Below are 16,059 nucleotides of genomic sequence, written 5' to 3' on the forward strand. Positions count from 1 at the left end.
TTTCCAGGCCTTGCTTCCCAAGGGGTTGATGGGCACAGACCCAGAACTGGGGGCAGTAACGGGGACAAAGCAAACAAGTGGGATTCCCTTGCAACTTATAGTTACGATTCTCAAAGCATAATAAACACTCAAGAGAACCAAAACAGAACTTTAATTCAAGAATTGAAAGGAAGCAGCTAGAGCCCCAGCTAGAAGAGCTGATAGATAACAAGGGGGAAGAGAGGGCTGTCCACCCAGTATGAAGGCAGTGCTTGTCACCCAGTGGGAACTCAGATGCTGGGATGCAGCTGATGCAACTGCTCGGTCCCATTATGAGCTGCTAAGACGAGATCCCACCATGTGTTTTCCAGACCCTGATATTCCTATTTGTCAAGTTATTCAACAGAATAGTATTTATTATGGCTCAAGTGTGTATCTCTCTATCTATCTATATTTCAAAATGCCATTCAGGAGGTATTCTTTTTTTTTTTTTTGACAGAGAGATCACAAGTAGGCAGAGAGGAAGGCGGGTGGGGGGGGGAGCAGGCTCCCTGCTGAGCAGAGAGCCCGACATGGGGCTTGATCCCAGGACCCTGAGATCATGACCTGAGTTGAAGGCAGAGGCTTAACCCACTGAGAGACCCAGGCAGCCCAGGAGGTATTCTTAATATGCCCATCTTGCAGATAAAAAACTGAGTTAAGGAGCTTGTCCATAGTCCCACAGTTAGAATGTGACGGAGTTAGAATGTGAACTCTGGCAGTCTGGCTCCAAGGCTTGCGCCCTCCATCCTGTGCCATATTGTTTCTAATCTAGTAAGGGTATCAAATAGGTAGACAATCAGAACACGATGTTTGAGGATACATGAGGGGCTAGCACAGGGGGAGGTATCCACATCTCTTTATTATTTCTAGCTCGTTCATAAAGAGGGAAATAGAAGTGGCCACCTGGCGACAGGCTGATAGGCCCACGGATGGATAGAACGGGCATTCCAATTGCTGGAGAGGCAAGTAAGAAACTTGACTAAGTATTTACCCAAGAGAAATGAAAAGGTATGTACACACAGAAGCCTGTCTGTGAATGTTACGGAGTTTTATTTACAGTCGCCTCAAAGCAGAAAACAGCCCAAATATCTATCAGCGGGCGAGTGAGTGGAGAAATGGTGGCCTCCCCGTGGGGGAGCATTCCAGGGCCGTGCGAGAACGAGCTGATGGTACACAGGACAGGCATGAGTCTCAGAAGCACTGTCCAGAGTGAAAGAAGTCAGGAGCCGTAACAGCACCTGTTGTGAGATTCCATCTGTACGGAGTTCTAGAAAACGCAGAACTCTAGTTTCAGAACCCCAAGTGGTGGTTGCAAAGGGAAGGGGGTGGGAAGAAAGAACGGACAGGAAATAGGCACCAAGGAACTTGTAGGGCATGACGGAGATCGTCGTCTGTGGTGCAGCTGCGTGGCTGGAGATGTTTGTCAAAACTCTTTGAATTGTATACGCAAAAGGGTGGCTTTTGTTATATGTATATTACGCTCAATTTCAAAAAGAGACTTGATGTCATCCAGTCCCCCCGAGATGCTGTGGGTTCCAGAACGAGAGTTATGTATGTTCTGCTTCTTTTACTTATTTCTTTTTTTTCTTTTCTTTCTCTCTCTCTCTCTTTCCTCCCTTTCTTCTTTCCTCCCCTCCTTCCCTCCTTGTGTGCTTGTCTTTTCCCTTCCTTTCTCCCTCCCTCCTTTCCTCTCTCTCTCCTGAAAGCCTACTCTCTCTCTGTCCATGCCAAGCTAGTGGCAGGCCCCTGAGCCCCAAGCATTTCCAGCACTGCCATTACAAATTAGTGGAGATGATCAGACATCCAGGGAGACTGATTCTCAGCCTACTTCAGAGGGGCAGCTGTTCAGCAAAACTGGCCAGTGACCCACAGAGAAGGCTGGCAAGCCCACGGGGCTCTCTCATTGGGCTCCTCTGTGGCTTCTGCCTCCCAGATAGAAAGTATGCATACATTAGATGAAAAAGAGGAAACACCTTTCCAAGAATTACTTGGCCTTGGGAGGAAGGGCGGTCAAGTGTCTCTGTCCAAGAAAAATACCATTCATCCTTGAATTGTTCTCTCCAAAACCTTTGGCAATAGGGTTGGGGTGAGGGGCTACAGCAGGGGAGAAAAGGAGGTAGAGAGAACAGGGAAAGCAAATGCTACACTGCTCTGAGGTAGCGGCAAGAGGAGACCCTACTATCTTAATCCCCGGAAAGGATGGAGGGAAAGAAGAAAACCTTCACCCAGCCAGTTTCAGCTGGGTTCCATTAGCCAGGGGCAGCCCGGCCTCAGCCGGATGAGAGGTGAACACAGAAGTTAACAGGGCAAGGCAGGCAGCAGGAATGGGGACAGAAGAAGAGACTGGCATGGTTCCCTCCGGTGGGCCTGCAGGGGGCCCGTGGCAGCCGGAACGTCCATCTGCTATGCCCCACTATTAGTAGGCTCGCAGGAAGGGAAGGGGACAATGACAATCCAACAGCCCCTCGCTCAGAAATACACCAGGAAGTGAGCAGCTGGGCCCACCTGCCCAGGAGTAAACCACATGGGAGTAACCAGTCAGTGCTCTTTTGGACAAACTCCTCCTAGCAACAGAGAGTTATAAAGTCCCTCAGCCAAAAAGAATTCAAGTTCAGTTCAGCCAAGCGCAACCCAGCCACATGGGCGGTAGGTGGGTCTGGGGATGCCAGCTGTCTCCAAGTCCTGCTTGCTGGAAGTTGAGAAAACCACTCTTAGAAAACTGGATGCTTGCACTTTTTTTCTCCCCCCCAAAAAGAGTTGGTCCCGAGGTGGGAAGACCTATCATTCAATAACAAACTAAGAATGAGGAGGTAAGGGTAGCATGAGGTGGGACTCTGGCTCAACATGGGGAAAAATCAACAACAACATCAACAACAAATGCCCAGCGATCCAGAAGAGAAAAGGTAGCAGTTCTGAGCATTTAGCCCTTGGAAAGCAAGGAGACCCTCTCTAAGCCTAATTAACTTATTCCAGGCTTGGAAAAGAAGCTGCATCCAGAAGAAATGCCCTGTGAAACAGGACAGTTCATGTGTGAAACTGAAAATCAGCTAAAAATCCATCAGTTCTCCTAAGTAACCAAGAAAGAAGAACTAATCCCCTAGCTGTGGATGAACGCCTCCATTTAAAGGCTAAACTGTTAACTATTCAGTGTCACTCATTTCCATTCCGGTAAGACTCTTCTTGACACGTTTAAAACATCCATACTCCATCCATTAGCACCAGTAAGTTGTCTGTCTTAGCCTGGAAGGAACCTGTGCAAGGTACGTTACAAGAACAAACCAGCATATCTAATGAATGAATCACAGAATAGACTACCCATTGAAATAAATATATATAAATACATACATCCTGTTAATAGACTCAGCATGGTCTTTCATGTTTAGCAAGTGTTAAGTTTTATTATGGTGTTAAAGAAAACTGTACACTTTGACTTATAAACCCTGTGGACCAGATATGTACACAACTCTACTGAAAACAACAAAAGAAAACTGGAGAGTATAGAGAAATACCTTTTTGAATGACTAATGAGCTACAAAGTTTGTAAGATGTATTCAGCAAATGAAGAGTAAGTAAAAGCCTAAAGTCTTACAGAATCACTAGAGAAACAGACACTACTCCATTATTAAAGATCCAATTCACCAGAAAGATAATACAATTCTAAATATGTAGGTACATATTAACAAAGGCATAAAATATATAAAACAAAAAACTGGCAGAACCATAAGGAGAAAGAAAAATCCACAATCATAGTGGATTCTCTCAATGACTAATTGAGAGAATCTCTCAATGACTAATTGATCAGGCAGATCAGGCAGAAGAAAACCAGATATTGACAGAAAAGATTTGAACAACATAGTTAAGATGTTTTATCCAATAGAGTTATACAGAACACTATATCGAACAATGACAGAATCTATGCAACATTACGAAAACTGACCACGTACTAAGTCTCACACAATAAGATTCAACAAATGTAAATACAAAAGGTGGAATAAAATTTACAAATAACATTTACCATCCATGAAACAATTAAGTTAGAAATCAGTATCAAAACAGTAAAAGCAGGGCACCTGGGTGGCTCAGTCAGTTAGGCATCTGCCTTCAGCTCTAGTCATGATCCCATGGTCCCAGGATGAAGGCTCATATTGGGCTCCCTGTTCAGCAGGAAGTCTGCTTCTCCCTCTGACCCTCACCCTACTCTCATGCTCTCTCTCTCTCAAATAAATAAATGGAAATACATAACTTATAATGTTCATAACAGGAAAAAAGTCAAACATTCAACTTAAGAAGTTCAGAAAGAACAACAGATCCAACCTAAAGAAGTTAGAATGGAGAAATTAATAAAACTCAGTGTAGAAATTAATGAACTAGAAAACAAATGATAGAAAGGATCACAAAGTCAACAACTGATTATTTAAAAGATTAATAAGATAGACAAAATTCTGCAAAAGGTATTCAACCAAAAAATACAGATGGCCCAACAGTAATATAAATGAAAAGGGGATGTATCACCATTGACGCTACAGAGCTTAAAAGGATAAAAAGCATATTATAAATAACTTTATGGTAAAAATTTTGAAAACTCTGACAAATGGATAAATTCCTTAAAAATAAATAAATAAATTCCAGGGAAAAAAATTAAAATCTGAAAATAAATCAATAACTATTGAAGAAACCGAATCAAAGATTATAAATCTCCAAGGAAGAAAGCATACCAGCCGTACATAACTCTTTTAGAGAAGAGATAAAGAGAAAACATTCTACAGCTCACTTCACAAGTCTAGCAGAACTGGATACAAAAAGCCTGACAAGGATAATACGAGAAATGAAAATCACAGTCTAACACACTCATGAATGAACACAGATATACAACTTCTCAACAAAATAATAGCAAAACAAATCTAGCAACATATAACAAAATGAATCCACCATAACCAAGTCAGGTTTATTCTAGGAAAACAAGATTAATTTTACACTGAAAAATAGTTGACCAGATATTAACAAATTAAAGGAAGAAAAAAATAACTTTTCCCCAAACATAGAGGGAAAATATTTTATAAAGATCTATTTATGATTTAAAAAAAAAACCACTTTGCTAACTACTGAAGAATGGTAGTTCCTTATCCCGATAAAGAGTATCAAATCCATAGAGAACATCATTCTCAAGGGAAAATAGTAACCATGAGAGTCAAAACTAAAAGTTTTAAAAGACAATACAAGAGGGGTCCCTGGGTGGCTCAGTGGGTTGGGCTGCTGACTTTGGCTCAGATCATGATTTCAGGGTCCTGGGATTGAGCCTTGCATCAGGCTCTCTGCTCAGCAGGGAGCCTGCTTCCTCCTCTCTCTCTGCCTGCCTCTCTGCCTGCTTGTGATCTCTGTCTGTCAAATAAATAAATGGAATCTTTAAAAAAAAATAAAAAAGAAGACAATTCAAGAGACTATTTTGTGACTTTGCCATTGGGAAAGATGTCATTAAAAAGACACAAAAAGTTCACTGATAAAAGAAAGATAAAATTTTATTACATTAAAAATCAGAATTTCTGCCACTCTAAAAATACTAAAATAGAAAATACTAAAAATATAAATACTAAAAATAAAAATATTTTTAAATACTAAAAAAAAATCCAGAAACAGCCCACAAATGAGGAGAAGGTATTTCCAACACTAATAGTTTCCAACATACATAAATAACTTCCACAAATAAATGAGAAAAAGATGAACTACCGAATTTTTAAATAAATGGAGAAGAGACTTGAAAAGGCACTTCACACACACACACACACACACACACACACACTCACAACCAAAAAAGTCAAAAAGCATATGAAGAAATGCTGAAATCCTTGAGTAATCAAATGTATACAATTAAAAGCAGATATGATACTATTGTACACGCACAAGACTGGCAAAAATTTCTGACAGGCACCTGGGTGGCCCAGTGGGTTAAAGCCTCTGCCTTTGGCTCAGGTCATGATCCCTGGGTCCTGGGATTGAGCCCCGAGTCAGGCTCTCTGCTCTGCGGGGACCCTGCTTCCTCCTCTCTCTCTCTGCCAGCCTCTCTGCCTACTTGTGATCTCTGTCAAATAAATAAAAAATAATAATAATAATTTAAAAATTTTCTGACAATGTCCAACAAAACATAAAGTGCTAGCAAGGATACACAGCAAAAGCAACAATTATATACTGCAGCTGGGTATAGAAACTGGTCAACCACAACAGAAATTAGTTTTTTTACTGAGGTGAAATTCACATAACATAATGGAAATTAATTTTGAACTAGTCTAGTAGCATGGAAGAGGCCCACAGTTTATGACCAGTAATTGTACTCCTCTGTATCTTCCCCAAGTAAACTCATATACATGTTCTCCTGCTGGAGGGGGTGGGGCTTGAACAAGAATATTCACAGCAGCTTTATTTAAAATAGAAAAAAAAAGTGGAGGTAGCTTCAGCGTTTATTCCTAATAGGATATGTGAGCCACAATATATTCATTCAGTGGACTATTACAGTTCAGCAAAGCGAAAAAATTCCTGCTACACTCAAAAACATGAACAAATCCAGGAATGATACTTTTAGCCATTGGTCACCAGTCAGTCAGAGGGGATCCCAGAAGCAGTGTGGGAGCTGGGGTCCCAAGACCCCCTGCTGGGCCAGGTGTGATTTCCTTCAGGAAGGGGAAGGAACTTGAAGAGGTCTCATGATGGCACCCACTTAGGGTGGGGGGCAGGTTGCAAACGGGTCGTCAGGTAATCAGCAATTTACCACCAAAAGATACAGGAATATTTCACTTGTGTCCCAACAAGTGCCGCAGAGGTGGTCCGTACAGGCTATGAACATAAGAACACAGGGGTACGAACAGAACAATTCCATTTATATAAAATTCAGACATACACAACTGGAGATACTGTTTAGAGACACAAAACAGAAGAGGGTAAGATAATAAAGAAAAAGCATAGGGAAGAGAAACAGAAATTTCCAGAAAATGGTTATCCCAAAAGGAAAGAGATGGGACAGGACGGATGGGAGTACAGCTCTTCGGGGAGTGGTACGAGAGTAACATTTCTTCTAAGTGGACTGGTAAGTCCCTTTCCACCTTTATATAGTTTATAAGTGTTCTTTTCAATCTAGTAGCTATTTTATCAACGCTGTTTAAAAAGAAGTTCATAGAGAAAAATGGAGTAAGACACTCCTGTAACAAATGGCAGCGGTTCCCGCCCCATCTTTCCTAGTTGCTTGGCAAAGATGTTCTCCTCAGTGATAACTCATGGAGCTCTTAAACTCACTTCAAATTCTAAGAGCTTCCACCCAAATCACTCCAGAAAGATCCTTGCAGGAACTCTCCAGTAAGGTACAGTGAGGCCCAGCCTCCAGAGAACATTCGCTCTGAAGCTTCTATTTAATGTAATCATAATCACAATGCTGGCTTTTTGGTTTTGTTTTCAATCTCCTGGAATCTTCCCAAATTCTGAAATCTTTCAAATGAGGACATGGAGCAAAGGGCTCCGTCCTGTCTCTCTTGCCTAGATTTCAGGGGTGATGCTCTCATTTTAAGTCCTTTATCACATGCCTCAACTGTGTGGTGCCCCAATTCTTTGCTTCAAGATTTGCTGACAGTCAGGGGAAGTCGCTAAGAGTGTATTAAGTACACCTTGAGGGCCAATGAACGCAAGGAGTTTGGGAGGTCGCCTATGTGGGTTTGTTTTTTTTTTTTTTTTAGCAACTTCCGCCATGGCTGGAGTTTGTAGCTTCAACGTCCAATTTTTCAGCGACTTGGGAACAACCCCTCGGAGCAATTTTCCTTCTCCTGAAGCCAAGTGTTAAGGCTGCTTCGCAAAGCTACAGGGCGAGAGCGTTCCTCTCTCGGTTAGAGAGGGAACCCTGTGAAAGCTCCCCGCCAGGAAAACAGAAACTCTCTGAAAGTGAGAGAAACTTTATTTCTTTGAGTACATGTTGAAAAGGCAAGGAAGGGACACCCGGGCGGCTCAGTCGGTTAAGCATCTGCCTTCAGCTCAGGTCATGATCCCAGGGTCCTGGGATCGAGTCCCACATCAGCTCCTTGCATGGTGGGGAGCCTGCTTCTCCCTCTGCCTGACACTCCCCCTGCTTGTTCTCTCTCTCTCTCTCTCTGACAAATAAATAAATAAAATCTTAAAAAAAAAAAAGAAAAGAAAAGAAAAAAGAAAGAAAGAAAAGAAAAGACAAGGAATCCGGTGGCCTGCGAAGAATCCTGGGACTCGCTCCTCTCTGGCCAGAAACGTGATTCAGAAGGAAGCTGAGGGCCTATGCAAATATTCTGCTGTTTGCAAACTTGGGGATCTGCCGAAGGGTTGAGATGGAGCCATCAAAAACATCAAGGGTCTGCTGTATTGACTCTTGATTGAGATGGTTTTCAGAATTCTTCTCCTTTCAAAATTCAATCAGTGCCTTTTTATCAGGGCTCCTCCGATCTTTAAGATAGCTTCAGCCTCTCACTGCCAAGCCTGGGAGTCCCATGAATGGCTGAACAGACTCACCTTGATGACAGGGGGTCAGCAGAGCATGTTCTGTATTTATAACACTACTTTTATTTTTCTTCATTGCTATTATTTGCTTATTCGCCATACACGAGTTACTCGTTTTTTCAAAAAGTTGGCCCTGAGCCCCAATTCGAGGACCCATGTGTGTTCAGAGAGTTTCCAAGATTCCTGAGATTAACTTCCCTGTGCTTCTGCCTGGCATCACTGTCCTAATCTAAGGGGCATTCTCAGTTCATCTCCACTGCACATCTTTGTAGATAGAAAACCCCATTCTTGTCCTTTTTCTTGCAAGAATGCCCGCCACGCCTGGTACTTTGTAACACTTGGTAATGTGCGGAAGAATCACTGTGCATGTGTGTATGATTTTCATCAACAAGCTGGATCCACGGCCCAGGCACATATTCCCAAGTGGGAGCTCCCAAATGGGCAGCCCTTTGGGGAATGGGGTTCAGTCACCTCCTACCATGACCTCCTCTGTCTTCCAAGCCCCCTGATTTTGGAGAAGACCCTTTTCTCTACCTTAGTACATCAGTAATCCTTTGCTTATGTAGATGGAACTTCTGGATAGTTTTGAGCATTTCTGATCATATTCAATGGCCTGTCGTCAACAGGTTTTGTGGGTTTTTTGCTTGTTTGTTTGTTGGCGGGGGGTGGTTTTGGCAAGTTCAAAATGTCTACAAATGATTTCCCAAAATGATGAATTTATGTGCATCTAGAAACTGAACCACTACTCTTCTGCTACTTTAAGCTAGAGTCTTCACATTTTTGACATATACATCAGATTCAGAAATACTCTTAAAAAGTGTCAGCCTTCAATTCACTGCCCTCTGCCTTTGTTTTTCCTCCTGAATTTGTTTTTGGAGAAAACTATTAACTCGGGAAATGGGCATTGGGTTAGGCAAAGCTTAGCCCTGCTGGTGTAACTCAGATATCCTTCCAGTTTTGAGCACGGTGTCTGAATGGCATATTAACACCACAGTGTAGAATGAGAGAGTTGCTGTGACATCCTGAACTCACTTTTCTGTCTAGTTTTTCAACAGCACTTTGGTAGTGGGGAGTGCACAGTGTCTACCCTGACATAAGAGACACATGCCACTAGGGGTGACCTTTCCTGCTCCGTCTTTTCTATCATCGGGTCTCTTCCAATCAATTCCAGCACTCAAGTCCCCAAGTAGGAAGACTCTAAGTGTGTTTCCAGTCACAAGAAGGCCTGTTGGGTCTCCCGTGTTTCCCTCTCAGTATTTTCTGTAGATCAAATGTTACAACGTAAGCACTGCTAATACCAGCATAATAGTTCCCTGCTAAATTTCACCAAAAGGTCATAAAGTTCTCAATTAATTTCAACAGGAGTGCCGCATAGTTATAATTTTGATCAGAAAGCCCGTGGCTATCCAGAAACCTCAAGGGTTCTATTATCCTTCATAAATGCATTTTTCCTTTAAGCATTATTGGGGGGAAAAAAAAGCATTTGGGGTATACTATAAAATCTCATGCCTCCTTAAATTGGACACACATTCACACTGTTCTTGACACCTAAAGGTCATGATGAGCATCAGTTACTGGGCTACAACTCAGAGTTTGGAAGACCTATCAAAATACATAAAATTTCACTGTATTGTTTATATTAAATACTTAGATTAGATAGCCCTACATTTCTATGCTTTTAATTCCTGTGCCTTTTAAATTTTATTTCCTTTTTAAAATTTTTTCTCTTTCTTACATCACTAGTACTTCTTACTGGCATTTATCCAAAAGAACACTAACAACCCGTATATCATACTGTGTCAATCTCTTCCAATTTGTTAGGGGTACTTGGCAAATTAAAACCAAGCCCCTCAGAACTTTACACAAACGAAGACTCCAGAAAGAAAGTATGAAACGATCTGCAGTGGTCAAAATCTATGAACTGTAGCTCATGCACCTTATGACATCTCTCTTGGTTTACCACTAGGAACCCAACTGGGTAAGTGAAATTGTACAAATGTGAATTTCAGATTGCTGCAGTATTATTCTGACCCTGGCTAGCCTCAGATCACGTGTTACTTTTTAACCCATGCATTTTCTGCTCAAGATACTTCAGTGGGCTTGGTAAGGCTATAATGAGGATACTCACGTTACAGATGAAACACAGTAACATGCAGCCGAGCCTGACCAGAAACACCAGTCCTCCCAGTTCATGAAACCAGTGTTCCCTGCCCCACCTTTTCTGGGCTTCTGCGGATTTGCAAACATGGTCCCATTTGCCCAGAAATGGGACGAAGGACAGCATGTCAGGACCTCCCTGGTGGACAGTACGGAGACAGAAAAGAACCAGAAAGGCACCAGGAACTCCCAGAGCAGGAAGTGGGAGACAAGTTCGAAGCTATCCAGCTGTTACTCTAGGCTATCTCTCATCAAGCTGGGGCCTGGAATCTGCCAGGACTTCAGACTAAATGCATCTTCTTCCTCTTGCCTGGACCTCTCACACAGTCAACGTCTCAAAAGCCCACTTGGCTGGGGCCCCCAAAAGTAGCAAACCCTTCTCCACTGCAAGGAGGGTGGCAGCCTCAGCAACACAATGGGCAGAGACGAGTCAAGCACAGTGCCAGCTAAACACAGCCTGATCTGCTGCCATGTGTACACATTAGTAGCTACCTCTTACAGCAGAAACATGGGGGTGCTGGGGGGAAATAAACCAGGTGAACCTGAAGAGGCCAGAATTTCCCATCAAATTAACAAGTCTACCCAACAGCCCTCGGCGGAGGTGCTAAGGGGTGTGATAAAGGAGCCCCATGTGACAATCCTGTGTCTTCTGGGTGCCTTCACTAAACAGAACGGGGGAGAACAGAGAGCAAAGTGTCATACACACCTTCCCCTCCTGCCTGCAGATCTCCATATCTCGTTGGGACAGCTGTTCTCCTATCTCCCCAAAAAACCCCGCAACATTTTAGTGCCAGAATACAAAGGGTCTCTGGCCTCTGCCAAAGTCATCACAGTTTTAAAAAGCCAAGGCCAGGGGCACCTGGGTGGCTCAGTGGGTTAAAGCCTCTGCCTTCGGCTCAGATCATGATCCCAGGGTTCTGGGATCGAGCCCCACATCGGGCTCTCTGCTCAGCGGGGAGCCTGCTTCCTCCTCTCTCTCTCTGCCTGCCTCTCTGCTTACCTGTGATCTCTTTCTGTCAAATAAATAAATAAATAAATAAAAAGCCAAGGCCAAGCAGCTCAGCAGGCCTGGGGTTTTCTCAAGCCTCACAGGGCTGCCCAACCCCAGAGCAAAACTGTAAACCCTTGCCTTCCCAGAGGCATGAAGAACAGCTGGGACCTAAAGCAAGAAGCCTGGGCCAGGTGCCCTGGATTCAGGATTGTGTTCCTTCAGTGAGAAAGCTAGGGGCCTTGCAGGGGCAATTCCAACCTTCTGGGTAGGGAGGGGGGGGTGATCAGAGGAAAATTCAGACAAGCAATAACTAGCTGAAAGGGTTATGGGAGGGTCTTCAGATCAATACCAATCCCAAGCCAATGCCACCCTGTCCCCAATAAACACGTGGTCTTTGCCCCTGTGTGTTTCACAGAAGTTGCTCAAATTGTTCCACCCTTCCCCACATTCTCCCTGCTCCCCCCCCCACCCCCACCGGCGTACACACGGTTACATAAAAACATCTTAAACGTGGGACCCAAATCCTTCAGTCCGGGGGAGGACCGGGAAACGATAGGGAGCTGCTCGGGCGCACACGGTCTGATCATTAGTTGGGGTTACATAATCATACAGACAAGGGCTGGAGAAGGTTCGGTGGAGCTCAGTTCAGCGCACACCCCATTCTCCACCACCACCCACACCCAGAGCCCAGAAAGCAAGCCAGTTTTAACACAACCGAAGCACACGATGTGGCTTGGGAGCTTGGGGGGCGGGGGCACCTGGATGCTGCTGCTGTGAAAATGCCAAGGGCTGCCAGAAACAGACCCTCCGGCCTGCAAACCACTGTCCCCAAAGTTCAAGGGAGGGCAGAGCCACAGAAGTTGTCCTGACTTGCAACGTAAACCGATGCAGCCACGCTCACCGAAACCAACGCCTGGCCTCCCCGCTCCTCTACACCACTTGGGTCCCAGCCTATACGGGTTCAGACTGTCTGCCACGTTCAGCAGTCCCCAGGCAGCCCCTGCAATCTCAGCCGGGGCCATTCAGCACCACCCGTGTTTCTAATTTTGAAAGATGGTAAAATGTGGGGCACAGCTTGGAGAGGGGGGCACCAGCTTTGCTAGCCGTACGGCAAGAATCCCCAACAGAGCAGGAGTTTGGTTTCTGTTTGGTTTTGTTTGCAGGGGAGGCAGCTGGTGGTTCTGCTTTAGGAACATGGAGTGGCGGGGGGGGGGGGGGGGGGGAGGAGGGGAGTTAAAGGGGAGAAGGGAAAGCTCTTCCACTGCCTTGGCACCCAGCAACCCCCCACCACCACCACGAATCTCCTTTTAGGCAGCAGAGACCCGCTTGGGTCGCCCTGCACCCTCCCAGGGCGGCAGCCAAGGCAGCAGCCAAGGCAGCAGCAGGCAGCGCAGGTGCGGCGGCGGCGAGGCGATCGCCGGGCCGCGGAGGCTCCCGAGCGAGCCGGTGGCCCGGGCGCGGGTGCGGGGCGGCGGCGGGCGAGCGGGGAGCGCGCGGCGCGCACAGGGTTACAGCGGCGGCCGCCCGGATTGACGCGCGGGGGTCACTTGAGGCTCGCGCCGCTCCCCCGGCACCAGGCCGAGCAGCCGCTCAGCCCACCGAGGGCACCGCACGCCGCGCGGGCCGCCCACCGGCCACCTAGCCCAAGAAAGGCAACGACAAGACGGAATCGCAGCCCGCTATTCCACTTCCCCGTGGCGGCCGCAGGCAAAAGCACAATAAATAAAATCCAGCGCAAGGAATCCATCCGCCGAATAAAAATCCAGAGTCCCCTACCTTCGGCCTTGGGATGGCAAACTGGTCCTGTGTTCTCTGACCCACGGATCCAGCCCCTTCTTCATGAATTATTCCGGTCAGTCGGGATTTTGTGCATTTTTTTCATGAACACCTGTTTCAAGTGAGGGGTAAAGACCTTATTGGAAGAATTGTCCTTAAAAAATAACGCGTGCGTGCATACGTCCATCCAGGCATGCACGCGTGTTTGTATACACACATGTGCACACGGCGTGTACATGTACATTGAAGCACCAAACTAGGCAGTTGGATAATGGGAGAGTCGGCGGGTTGTGAGCATGCTCATGCCGGGAACAGATCCACCCTCTGTTATTCCTCTGAATAAATATAAATCACGATCAGAAACCCAAACAGTAGCATCCCTCTTGAATTCCTGCTGCTGAAAAACACGGAATAAATTCAGCCTGCAGACACAGAATCTAATCAGCAGCTGTTTGCTGAATCCAGAGCCAACCCATGCCTTGCTTGTCTTTTCCACTATGAGTCCAGACCTTTTTTTTTTTTTTTTTTTTTTTTTTGAAAGGGGTTTTAACCTTTTAAAGATACAGTACACCAATTACCACTTCTGAATAGCTCTTCCTCCAAGTACAGGCGGCTAGTCCCATGCCTACAGCCACAGGGCAGGCTTGCACAAAGTGATGATGATTTCATTTATCTGTGCCTTTTTAACAAAATACAGAGAAAGAGAGAGGGAGAAGACAAATGCAAGGTATAAAACTAGAGACACATTTATTGCAGTGATGGGCTTCTCGGTGACTGATTGATGTGTTACGTAAACACCATGATCCTTCACTTCTGAACACACATTGACGGGGTCAGGCAATGCGGGGGACGCCTGTCACCCCTCGCAAGCCCCTAACTGCTGTCTGAGGACCAGGGAGCTTGCGAAAGAGGCTGAAGGAAGTGGGGACTTGTGCCCCCTCAAGAGTTGGCACAATTTTTAAAGTATAATGTAATCTAGGACCAGATCTTATTCCAAGACTTTTTTTTTTCTCCAACCAGAATCTGGAATCAAAACTACTGCCCGAACCTTTAGAGTCTCTAAGATTCAGACTTAGGCCTTTCTTTGAGATTTTGTTAACAACACCTTTTTTTTCCCCAGGGCTAGGTTGAGCACATGAGGTAGAAACATGCAGTGGGGGAGGGGGAAGATAATCCCCAACCCCCATTTTTTTAAGTTATTCATTAAGTATTTCAGCCACCCAGATGGTATTTATTCCAATTTTGTTTTGGTTTTTAAAGAGGTAGCACCAAGAAGGAACCAAAACTGCTAACCTCACTTATGTCTGAAAGGAGAGAAAATGCCCTTTATAGTTTCTTTTTTCATCCAGGAGCCCCTGAGCTCCAGAATGGCACTGGCTGCTTCTCCTCTGGTCCCACCCAGTAGCAGCAGCAGCAGAAGCAGCTTACCTAAAGAGCAACCCTGGTGTTCCTACAGCCACTCCTTGGGGCATGTCCCTCTAGCATGTCCCCCTAGCATCAGAGCCCATTCCTTCCCTTGGCAAACCACTAAAACCAATGTGCTGTCCCCCTCCCACCTCGTGGCAGGCACTGCCTGTGCTGAGCCCTCCCAGCCACACACACACTCCCTTCTCTCCTCTCTTCCAGGGCTCTTTAGCAGAAAATTATCATATTTCATGTGTCATCACCCTAGCTAGCTGGGCCGGGCCCCGATTGGCTAGACACTGGCAGCCGGAAATGTCACCAGCCACACAGGTTGGAACTGGCTCTCCCGCGCCCTTGGCCACCAGGGACCCGAGCCCAGGAGGCAATGTGACAAGGCTCAGACCTACCACAGGGAGCCCTGCACTCCTTTCCCTGGTCTGGCCCCATGCCCTCTCCCAGCTTCTCTCTGTACCCAGCCCTGGGGGAGGGGACTGCTAGGGGATGTGGACAGAGTCTCTAGCCAGGCTGGGAGCCAGAGCTGCCTCCAGCAGCAGGGAGAGAGGGAGCCGCTGAAATTCCTCTTCTTCCCAGCATGTTGGGGAAGAAACTAAAGATATCTCCGTTGGGTTTTAAAGATTTGGAGAAAGTGTTCCTGACCAAAAACAGTCTCTCACGTGTTAAAAAATAAAATTGTCAGTAAGGCTGGGTGAAGACAAGATTTTTTCACCCTTGGAAGTTTATCCGCTGCCGTTCTTTCCTGCCCATCCAACGTCCCCTGAACCGAGGTGTCACAATCATAATATCCCAAGGCTGTCAGGGAACCCAGCAGGCAGGTCGGTCCAACCTCTTCCCTTAAACAGAGCAGCCCTGACCCACCAGAAAACTACCAGAGAAGGAAGGAAGCTTCTTCACTTGCTGTGACAATGCCTCATGATATCACACGACTTTTCAAGAGTTGGGTGGCCTTTGCAGTGATCAATCCGAGTCACCGTGGCTCTGACTTAAGCTTCGTCCCTCTTGCCCTCTCTTCGGCACATTTAATGTGACCCGCCATTTGTCTCACCTCATTCTGTTCTCCTGACCAACAGAGAGAACATTTGGGGGAACATTTTTGTGAAAGCTGATTCTCAAACCTTTCATTATGCTGCTTTAATCTTTAGACCTGGAAGAAAAGCCTCCCAGAGCCAGAGGAGGCTGAAAGGTCATTTGGT

The 16,059-nt window shown here is 45.6% G+C and overlaps 1 protein-coding gene across 4 annotated transcripts in view; it reads right to left on the reverse strand.

The window, feature by feature from the left end:
- The window catches only part of HIVEP3 (HIVEP zinc finger 3), a 456,280-nt gene that overhangs the window by 347,900 nt on the left and 92,321 nt on the right, over positions 1-16,059 (reverse strand). For 3 of the 4 annotated variants that reach the window (XM_059135436.1, XM_059135438.1, XM_059135432.1), the window contains exon 2: positions 13,445-13,556. The exons of the other annotated variant lie outside the window; for it this stretch is intronic. The gene's annotated coding sequence lies outside the window, so the exon portion shown is untranslated. The remainder of the gene's footprint in view (positions 1-13,444; positions 13,557-16,059) is intronic. 4 annotated transcript variants of the gene reach the window in all.

The sequence above is a fragment of the Mustela lutreola genome, chromosome 10 (genome assembly GCF_030435805.1).
Source record: "Mustela lutreola isolate mMusLut2 chromosome 10, mMusLut2.pri, whole genome shotgun sequence".
Classification (NCBI taxonomy): domain Eukaryota; kingdom Metazoa; phylum Chordata; class Mammalia; order Carnivora; family Mustelidae; genus Mustela; species Mustela lutreola.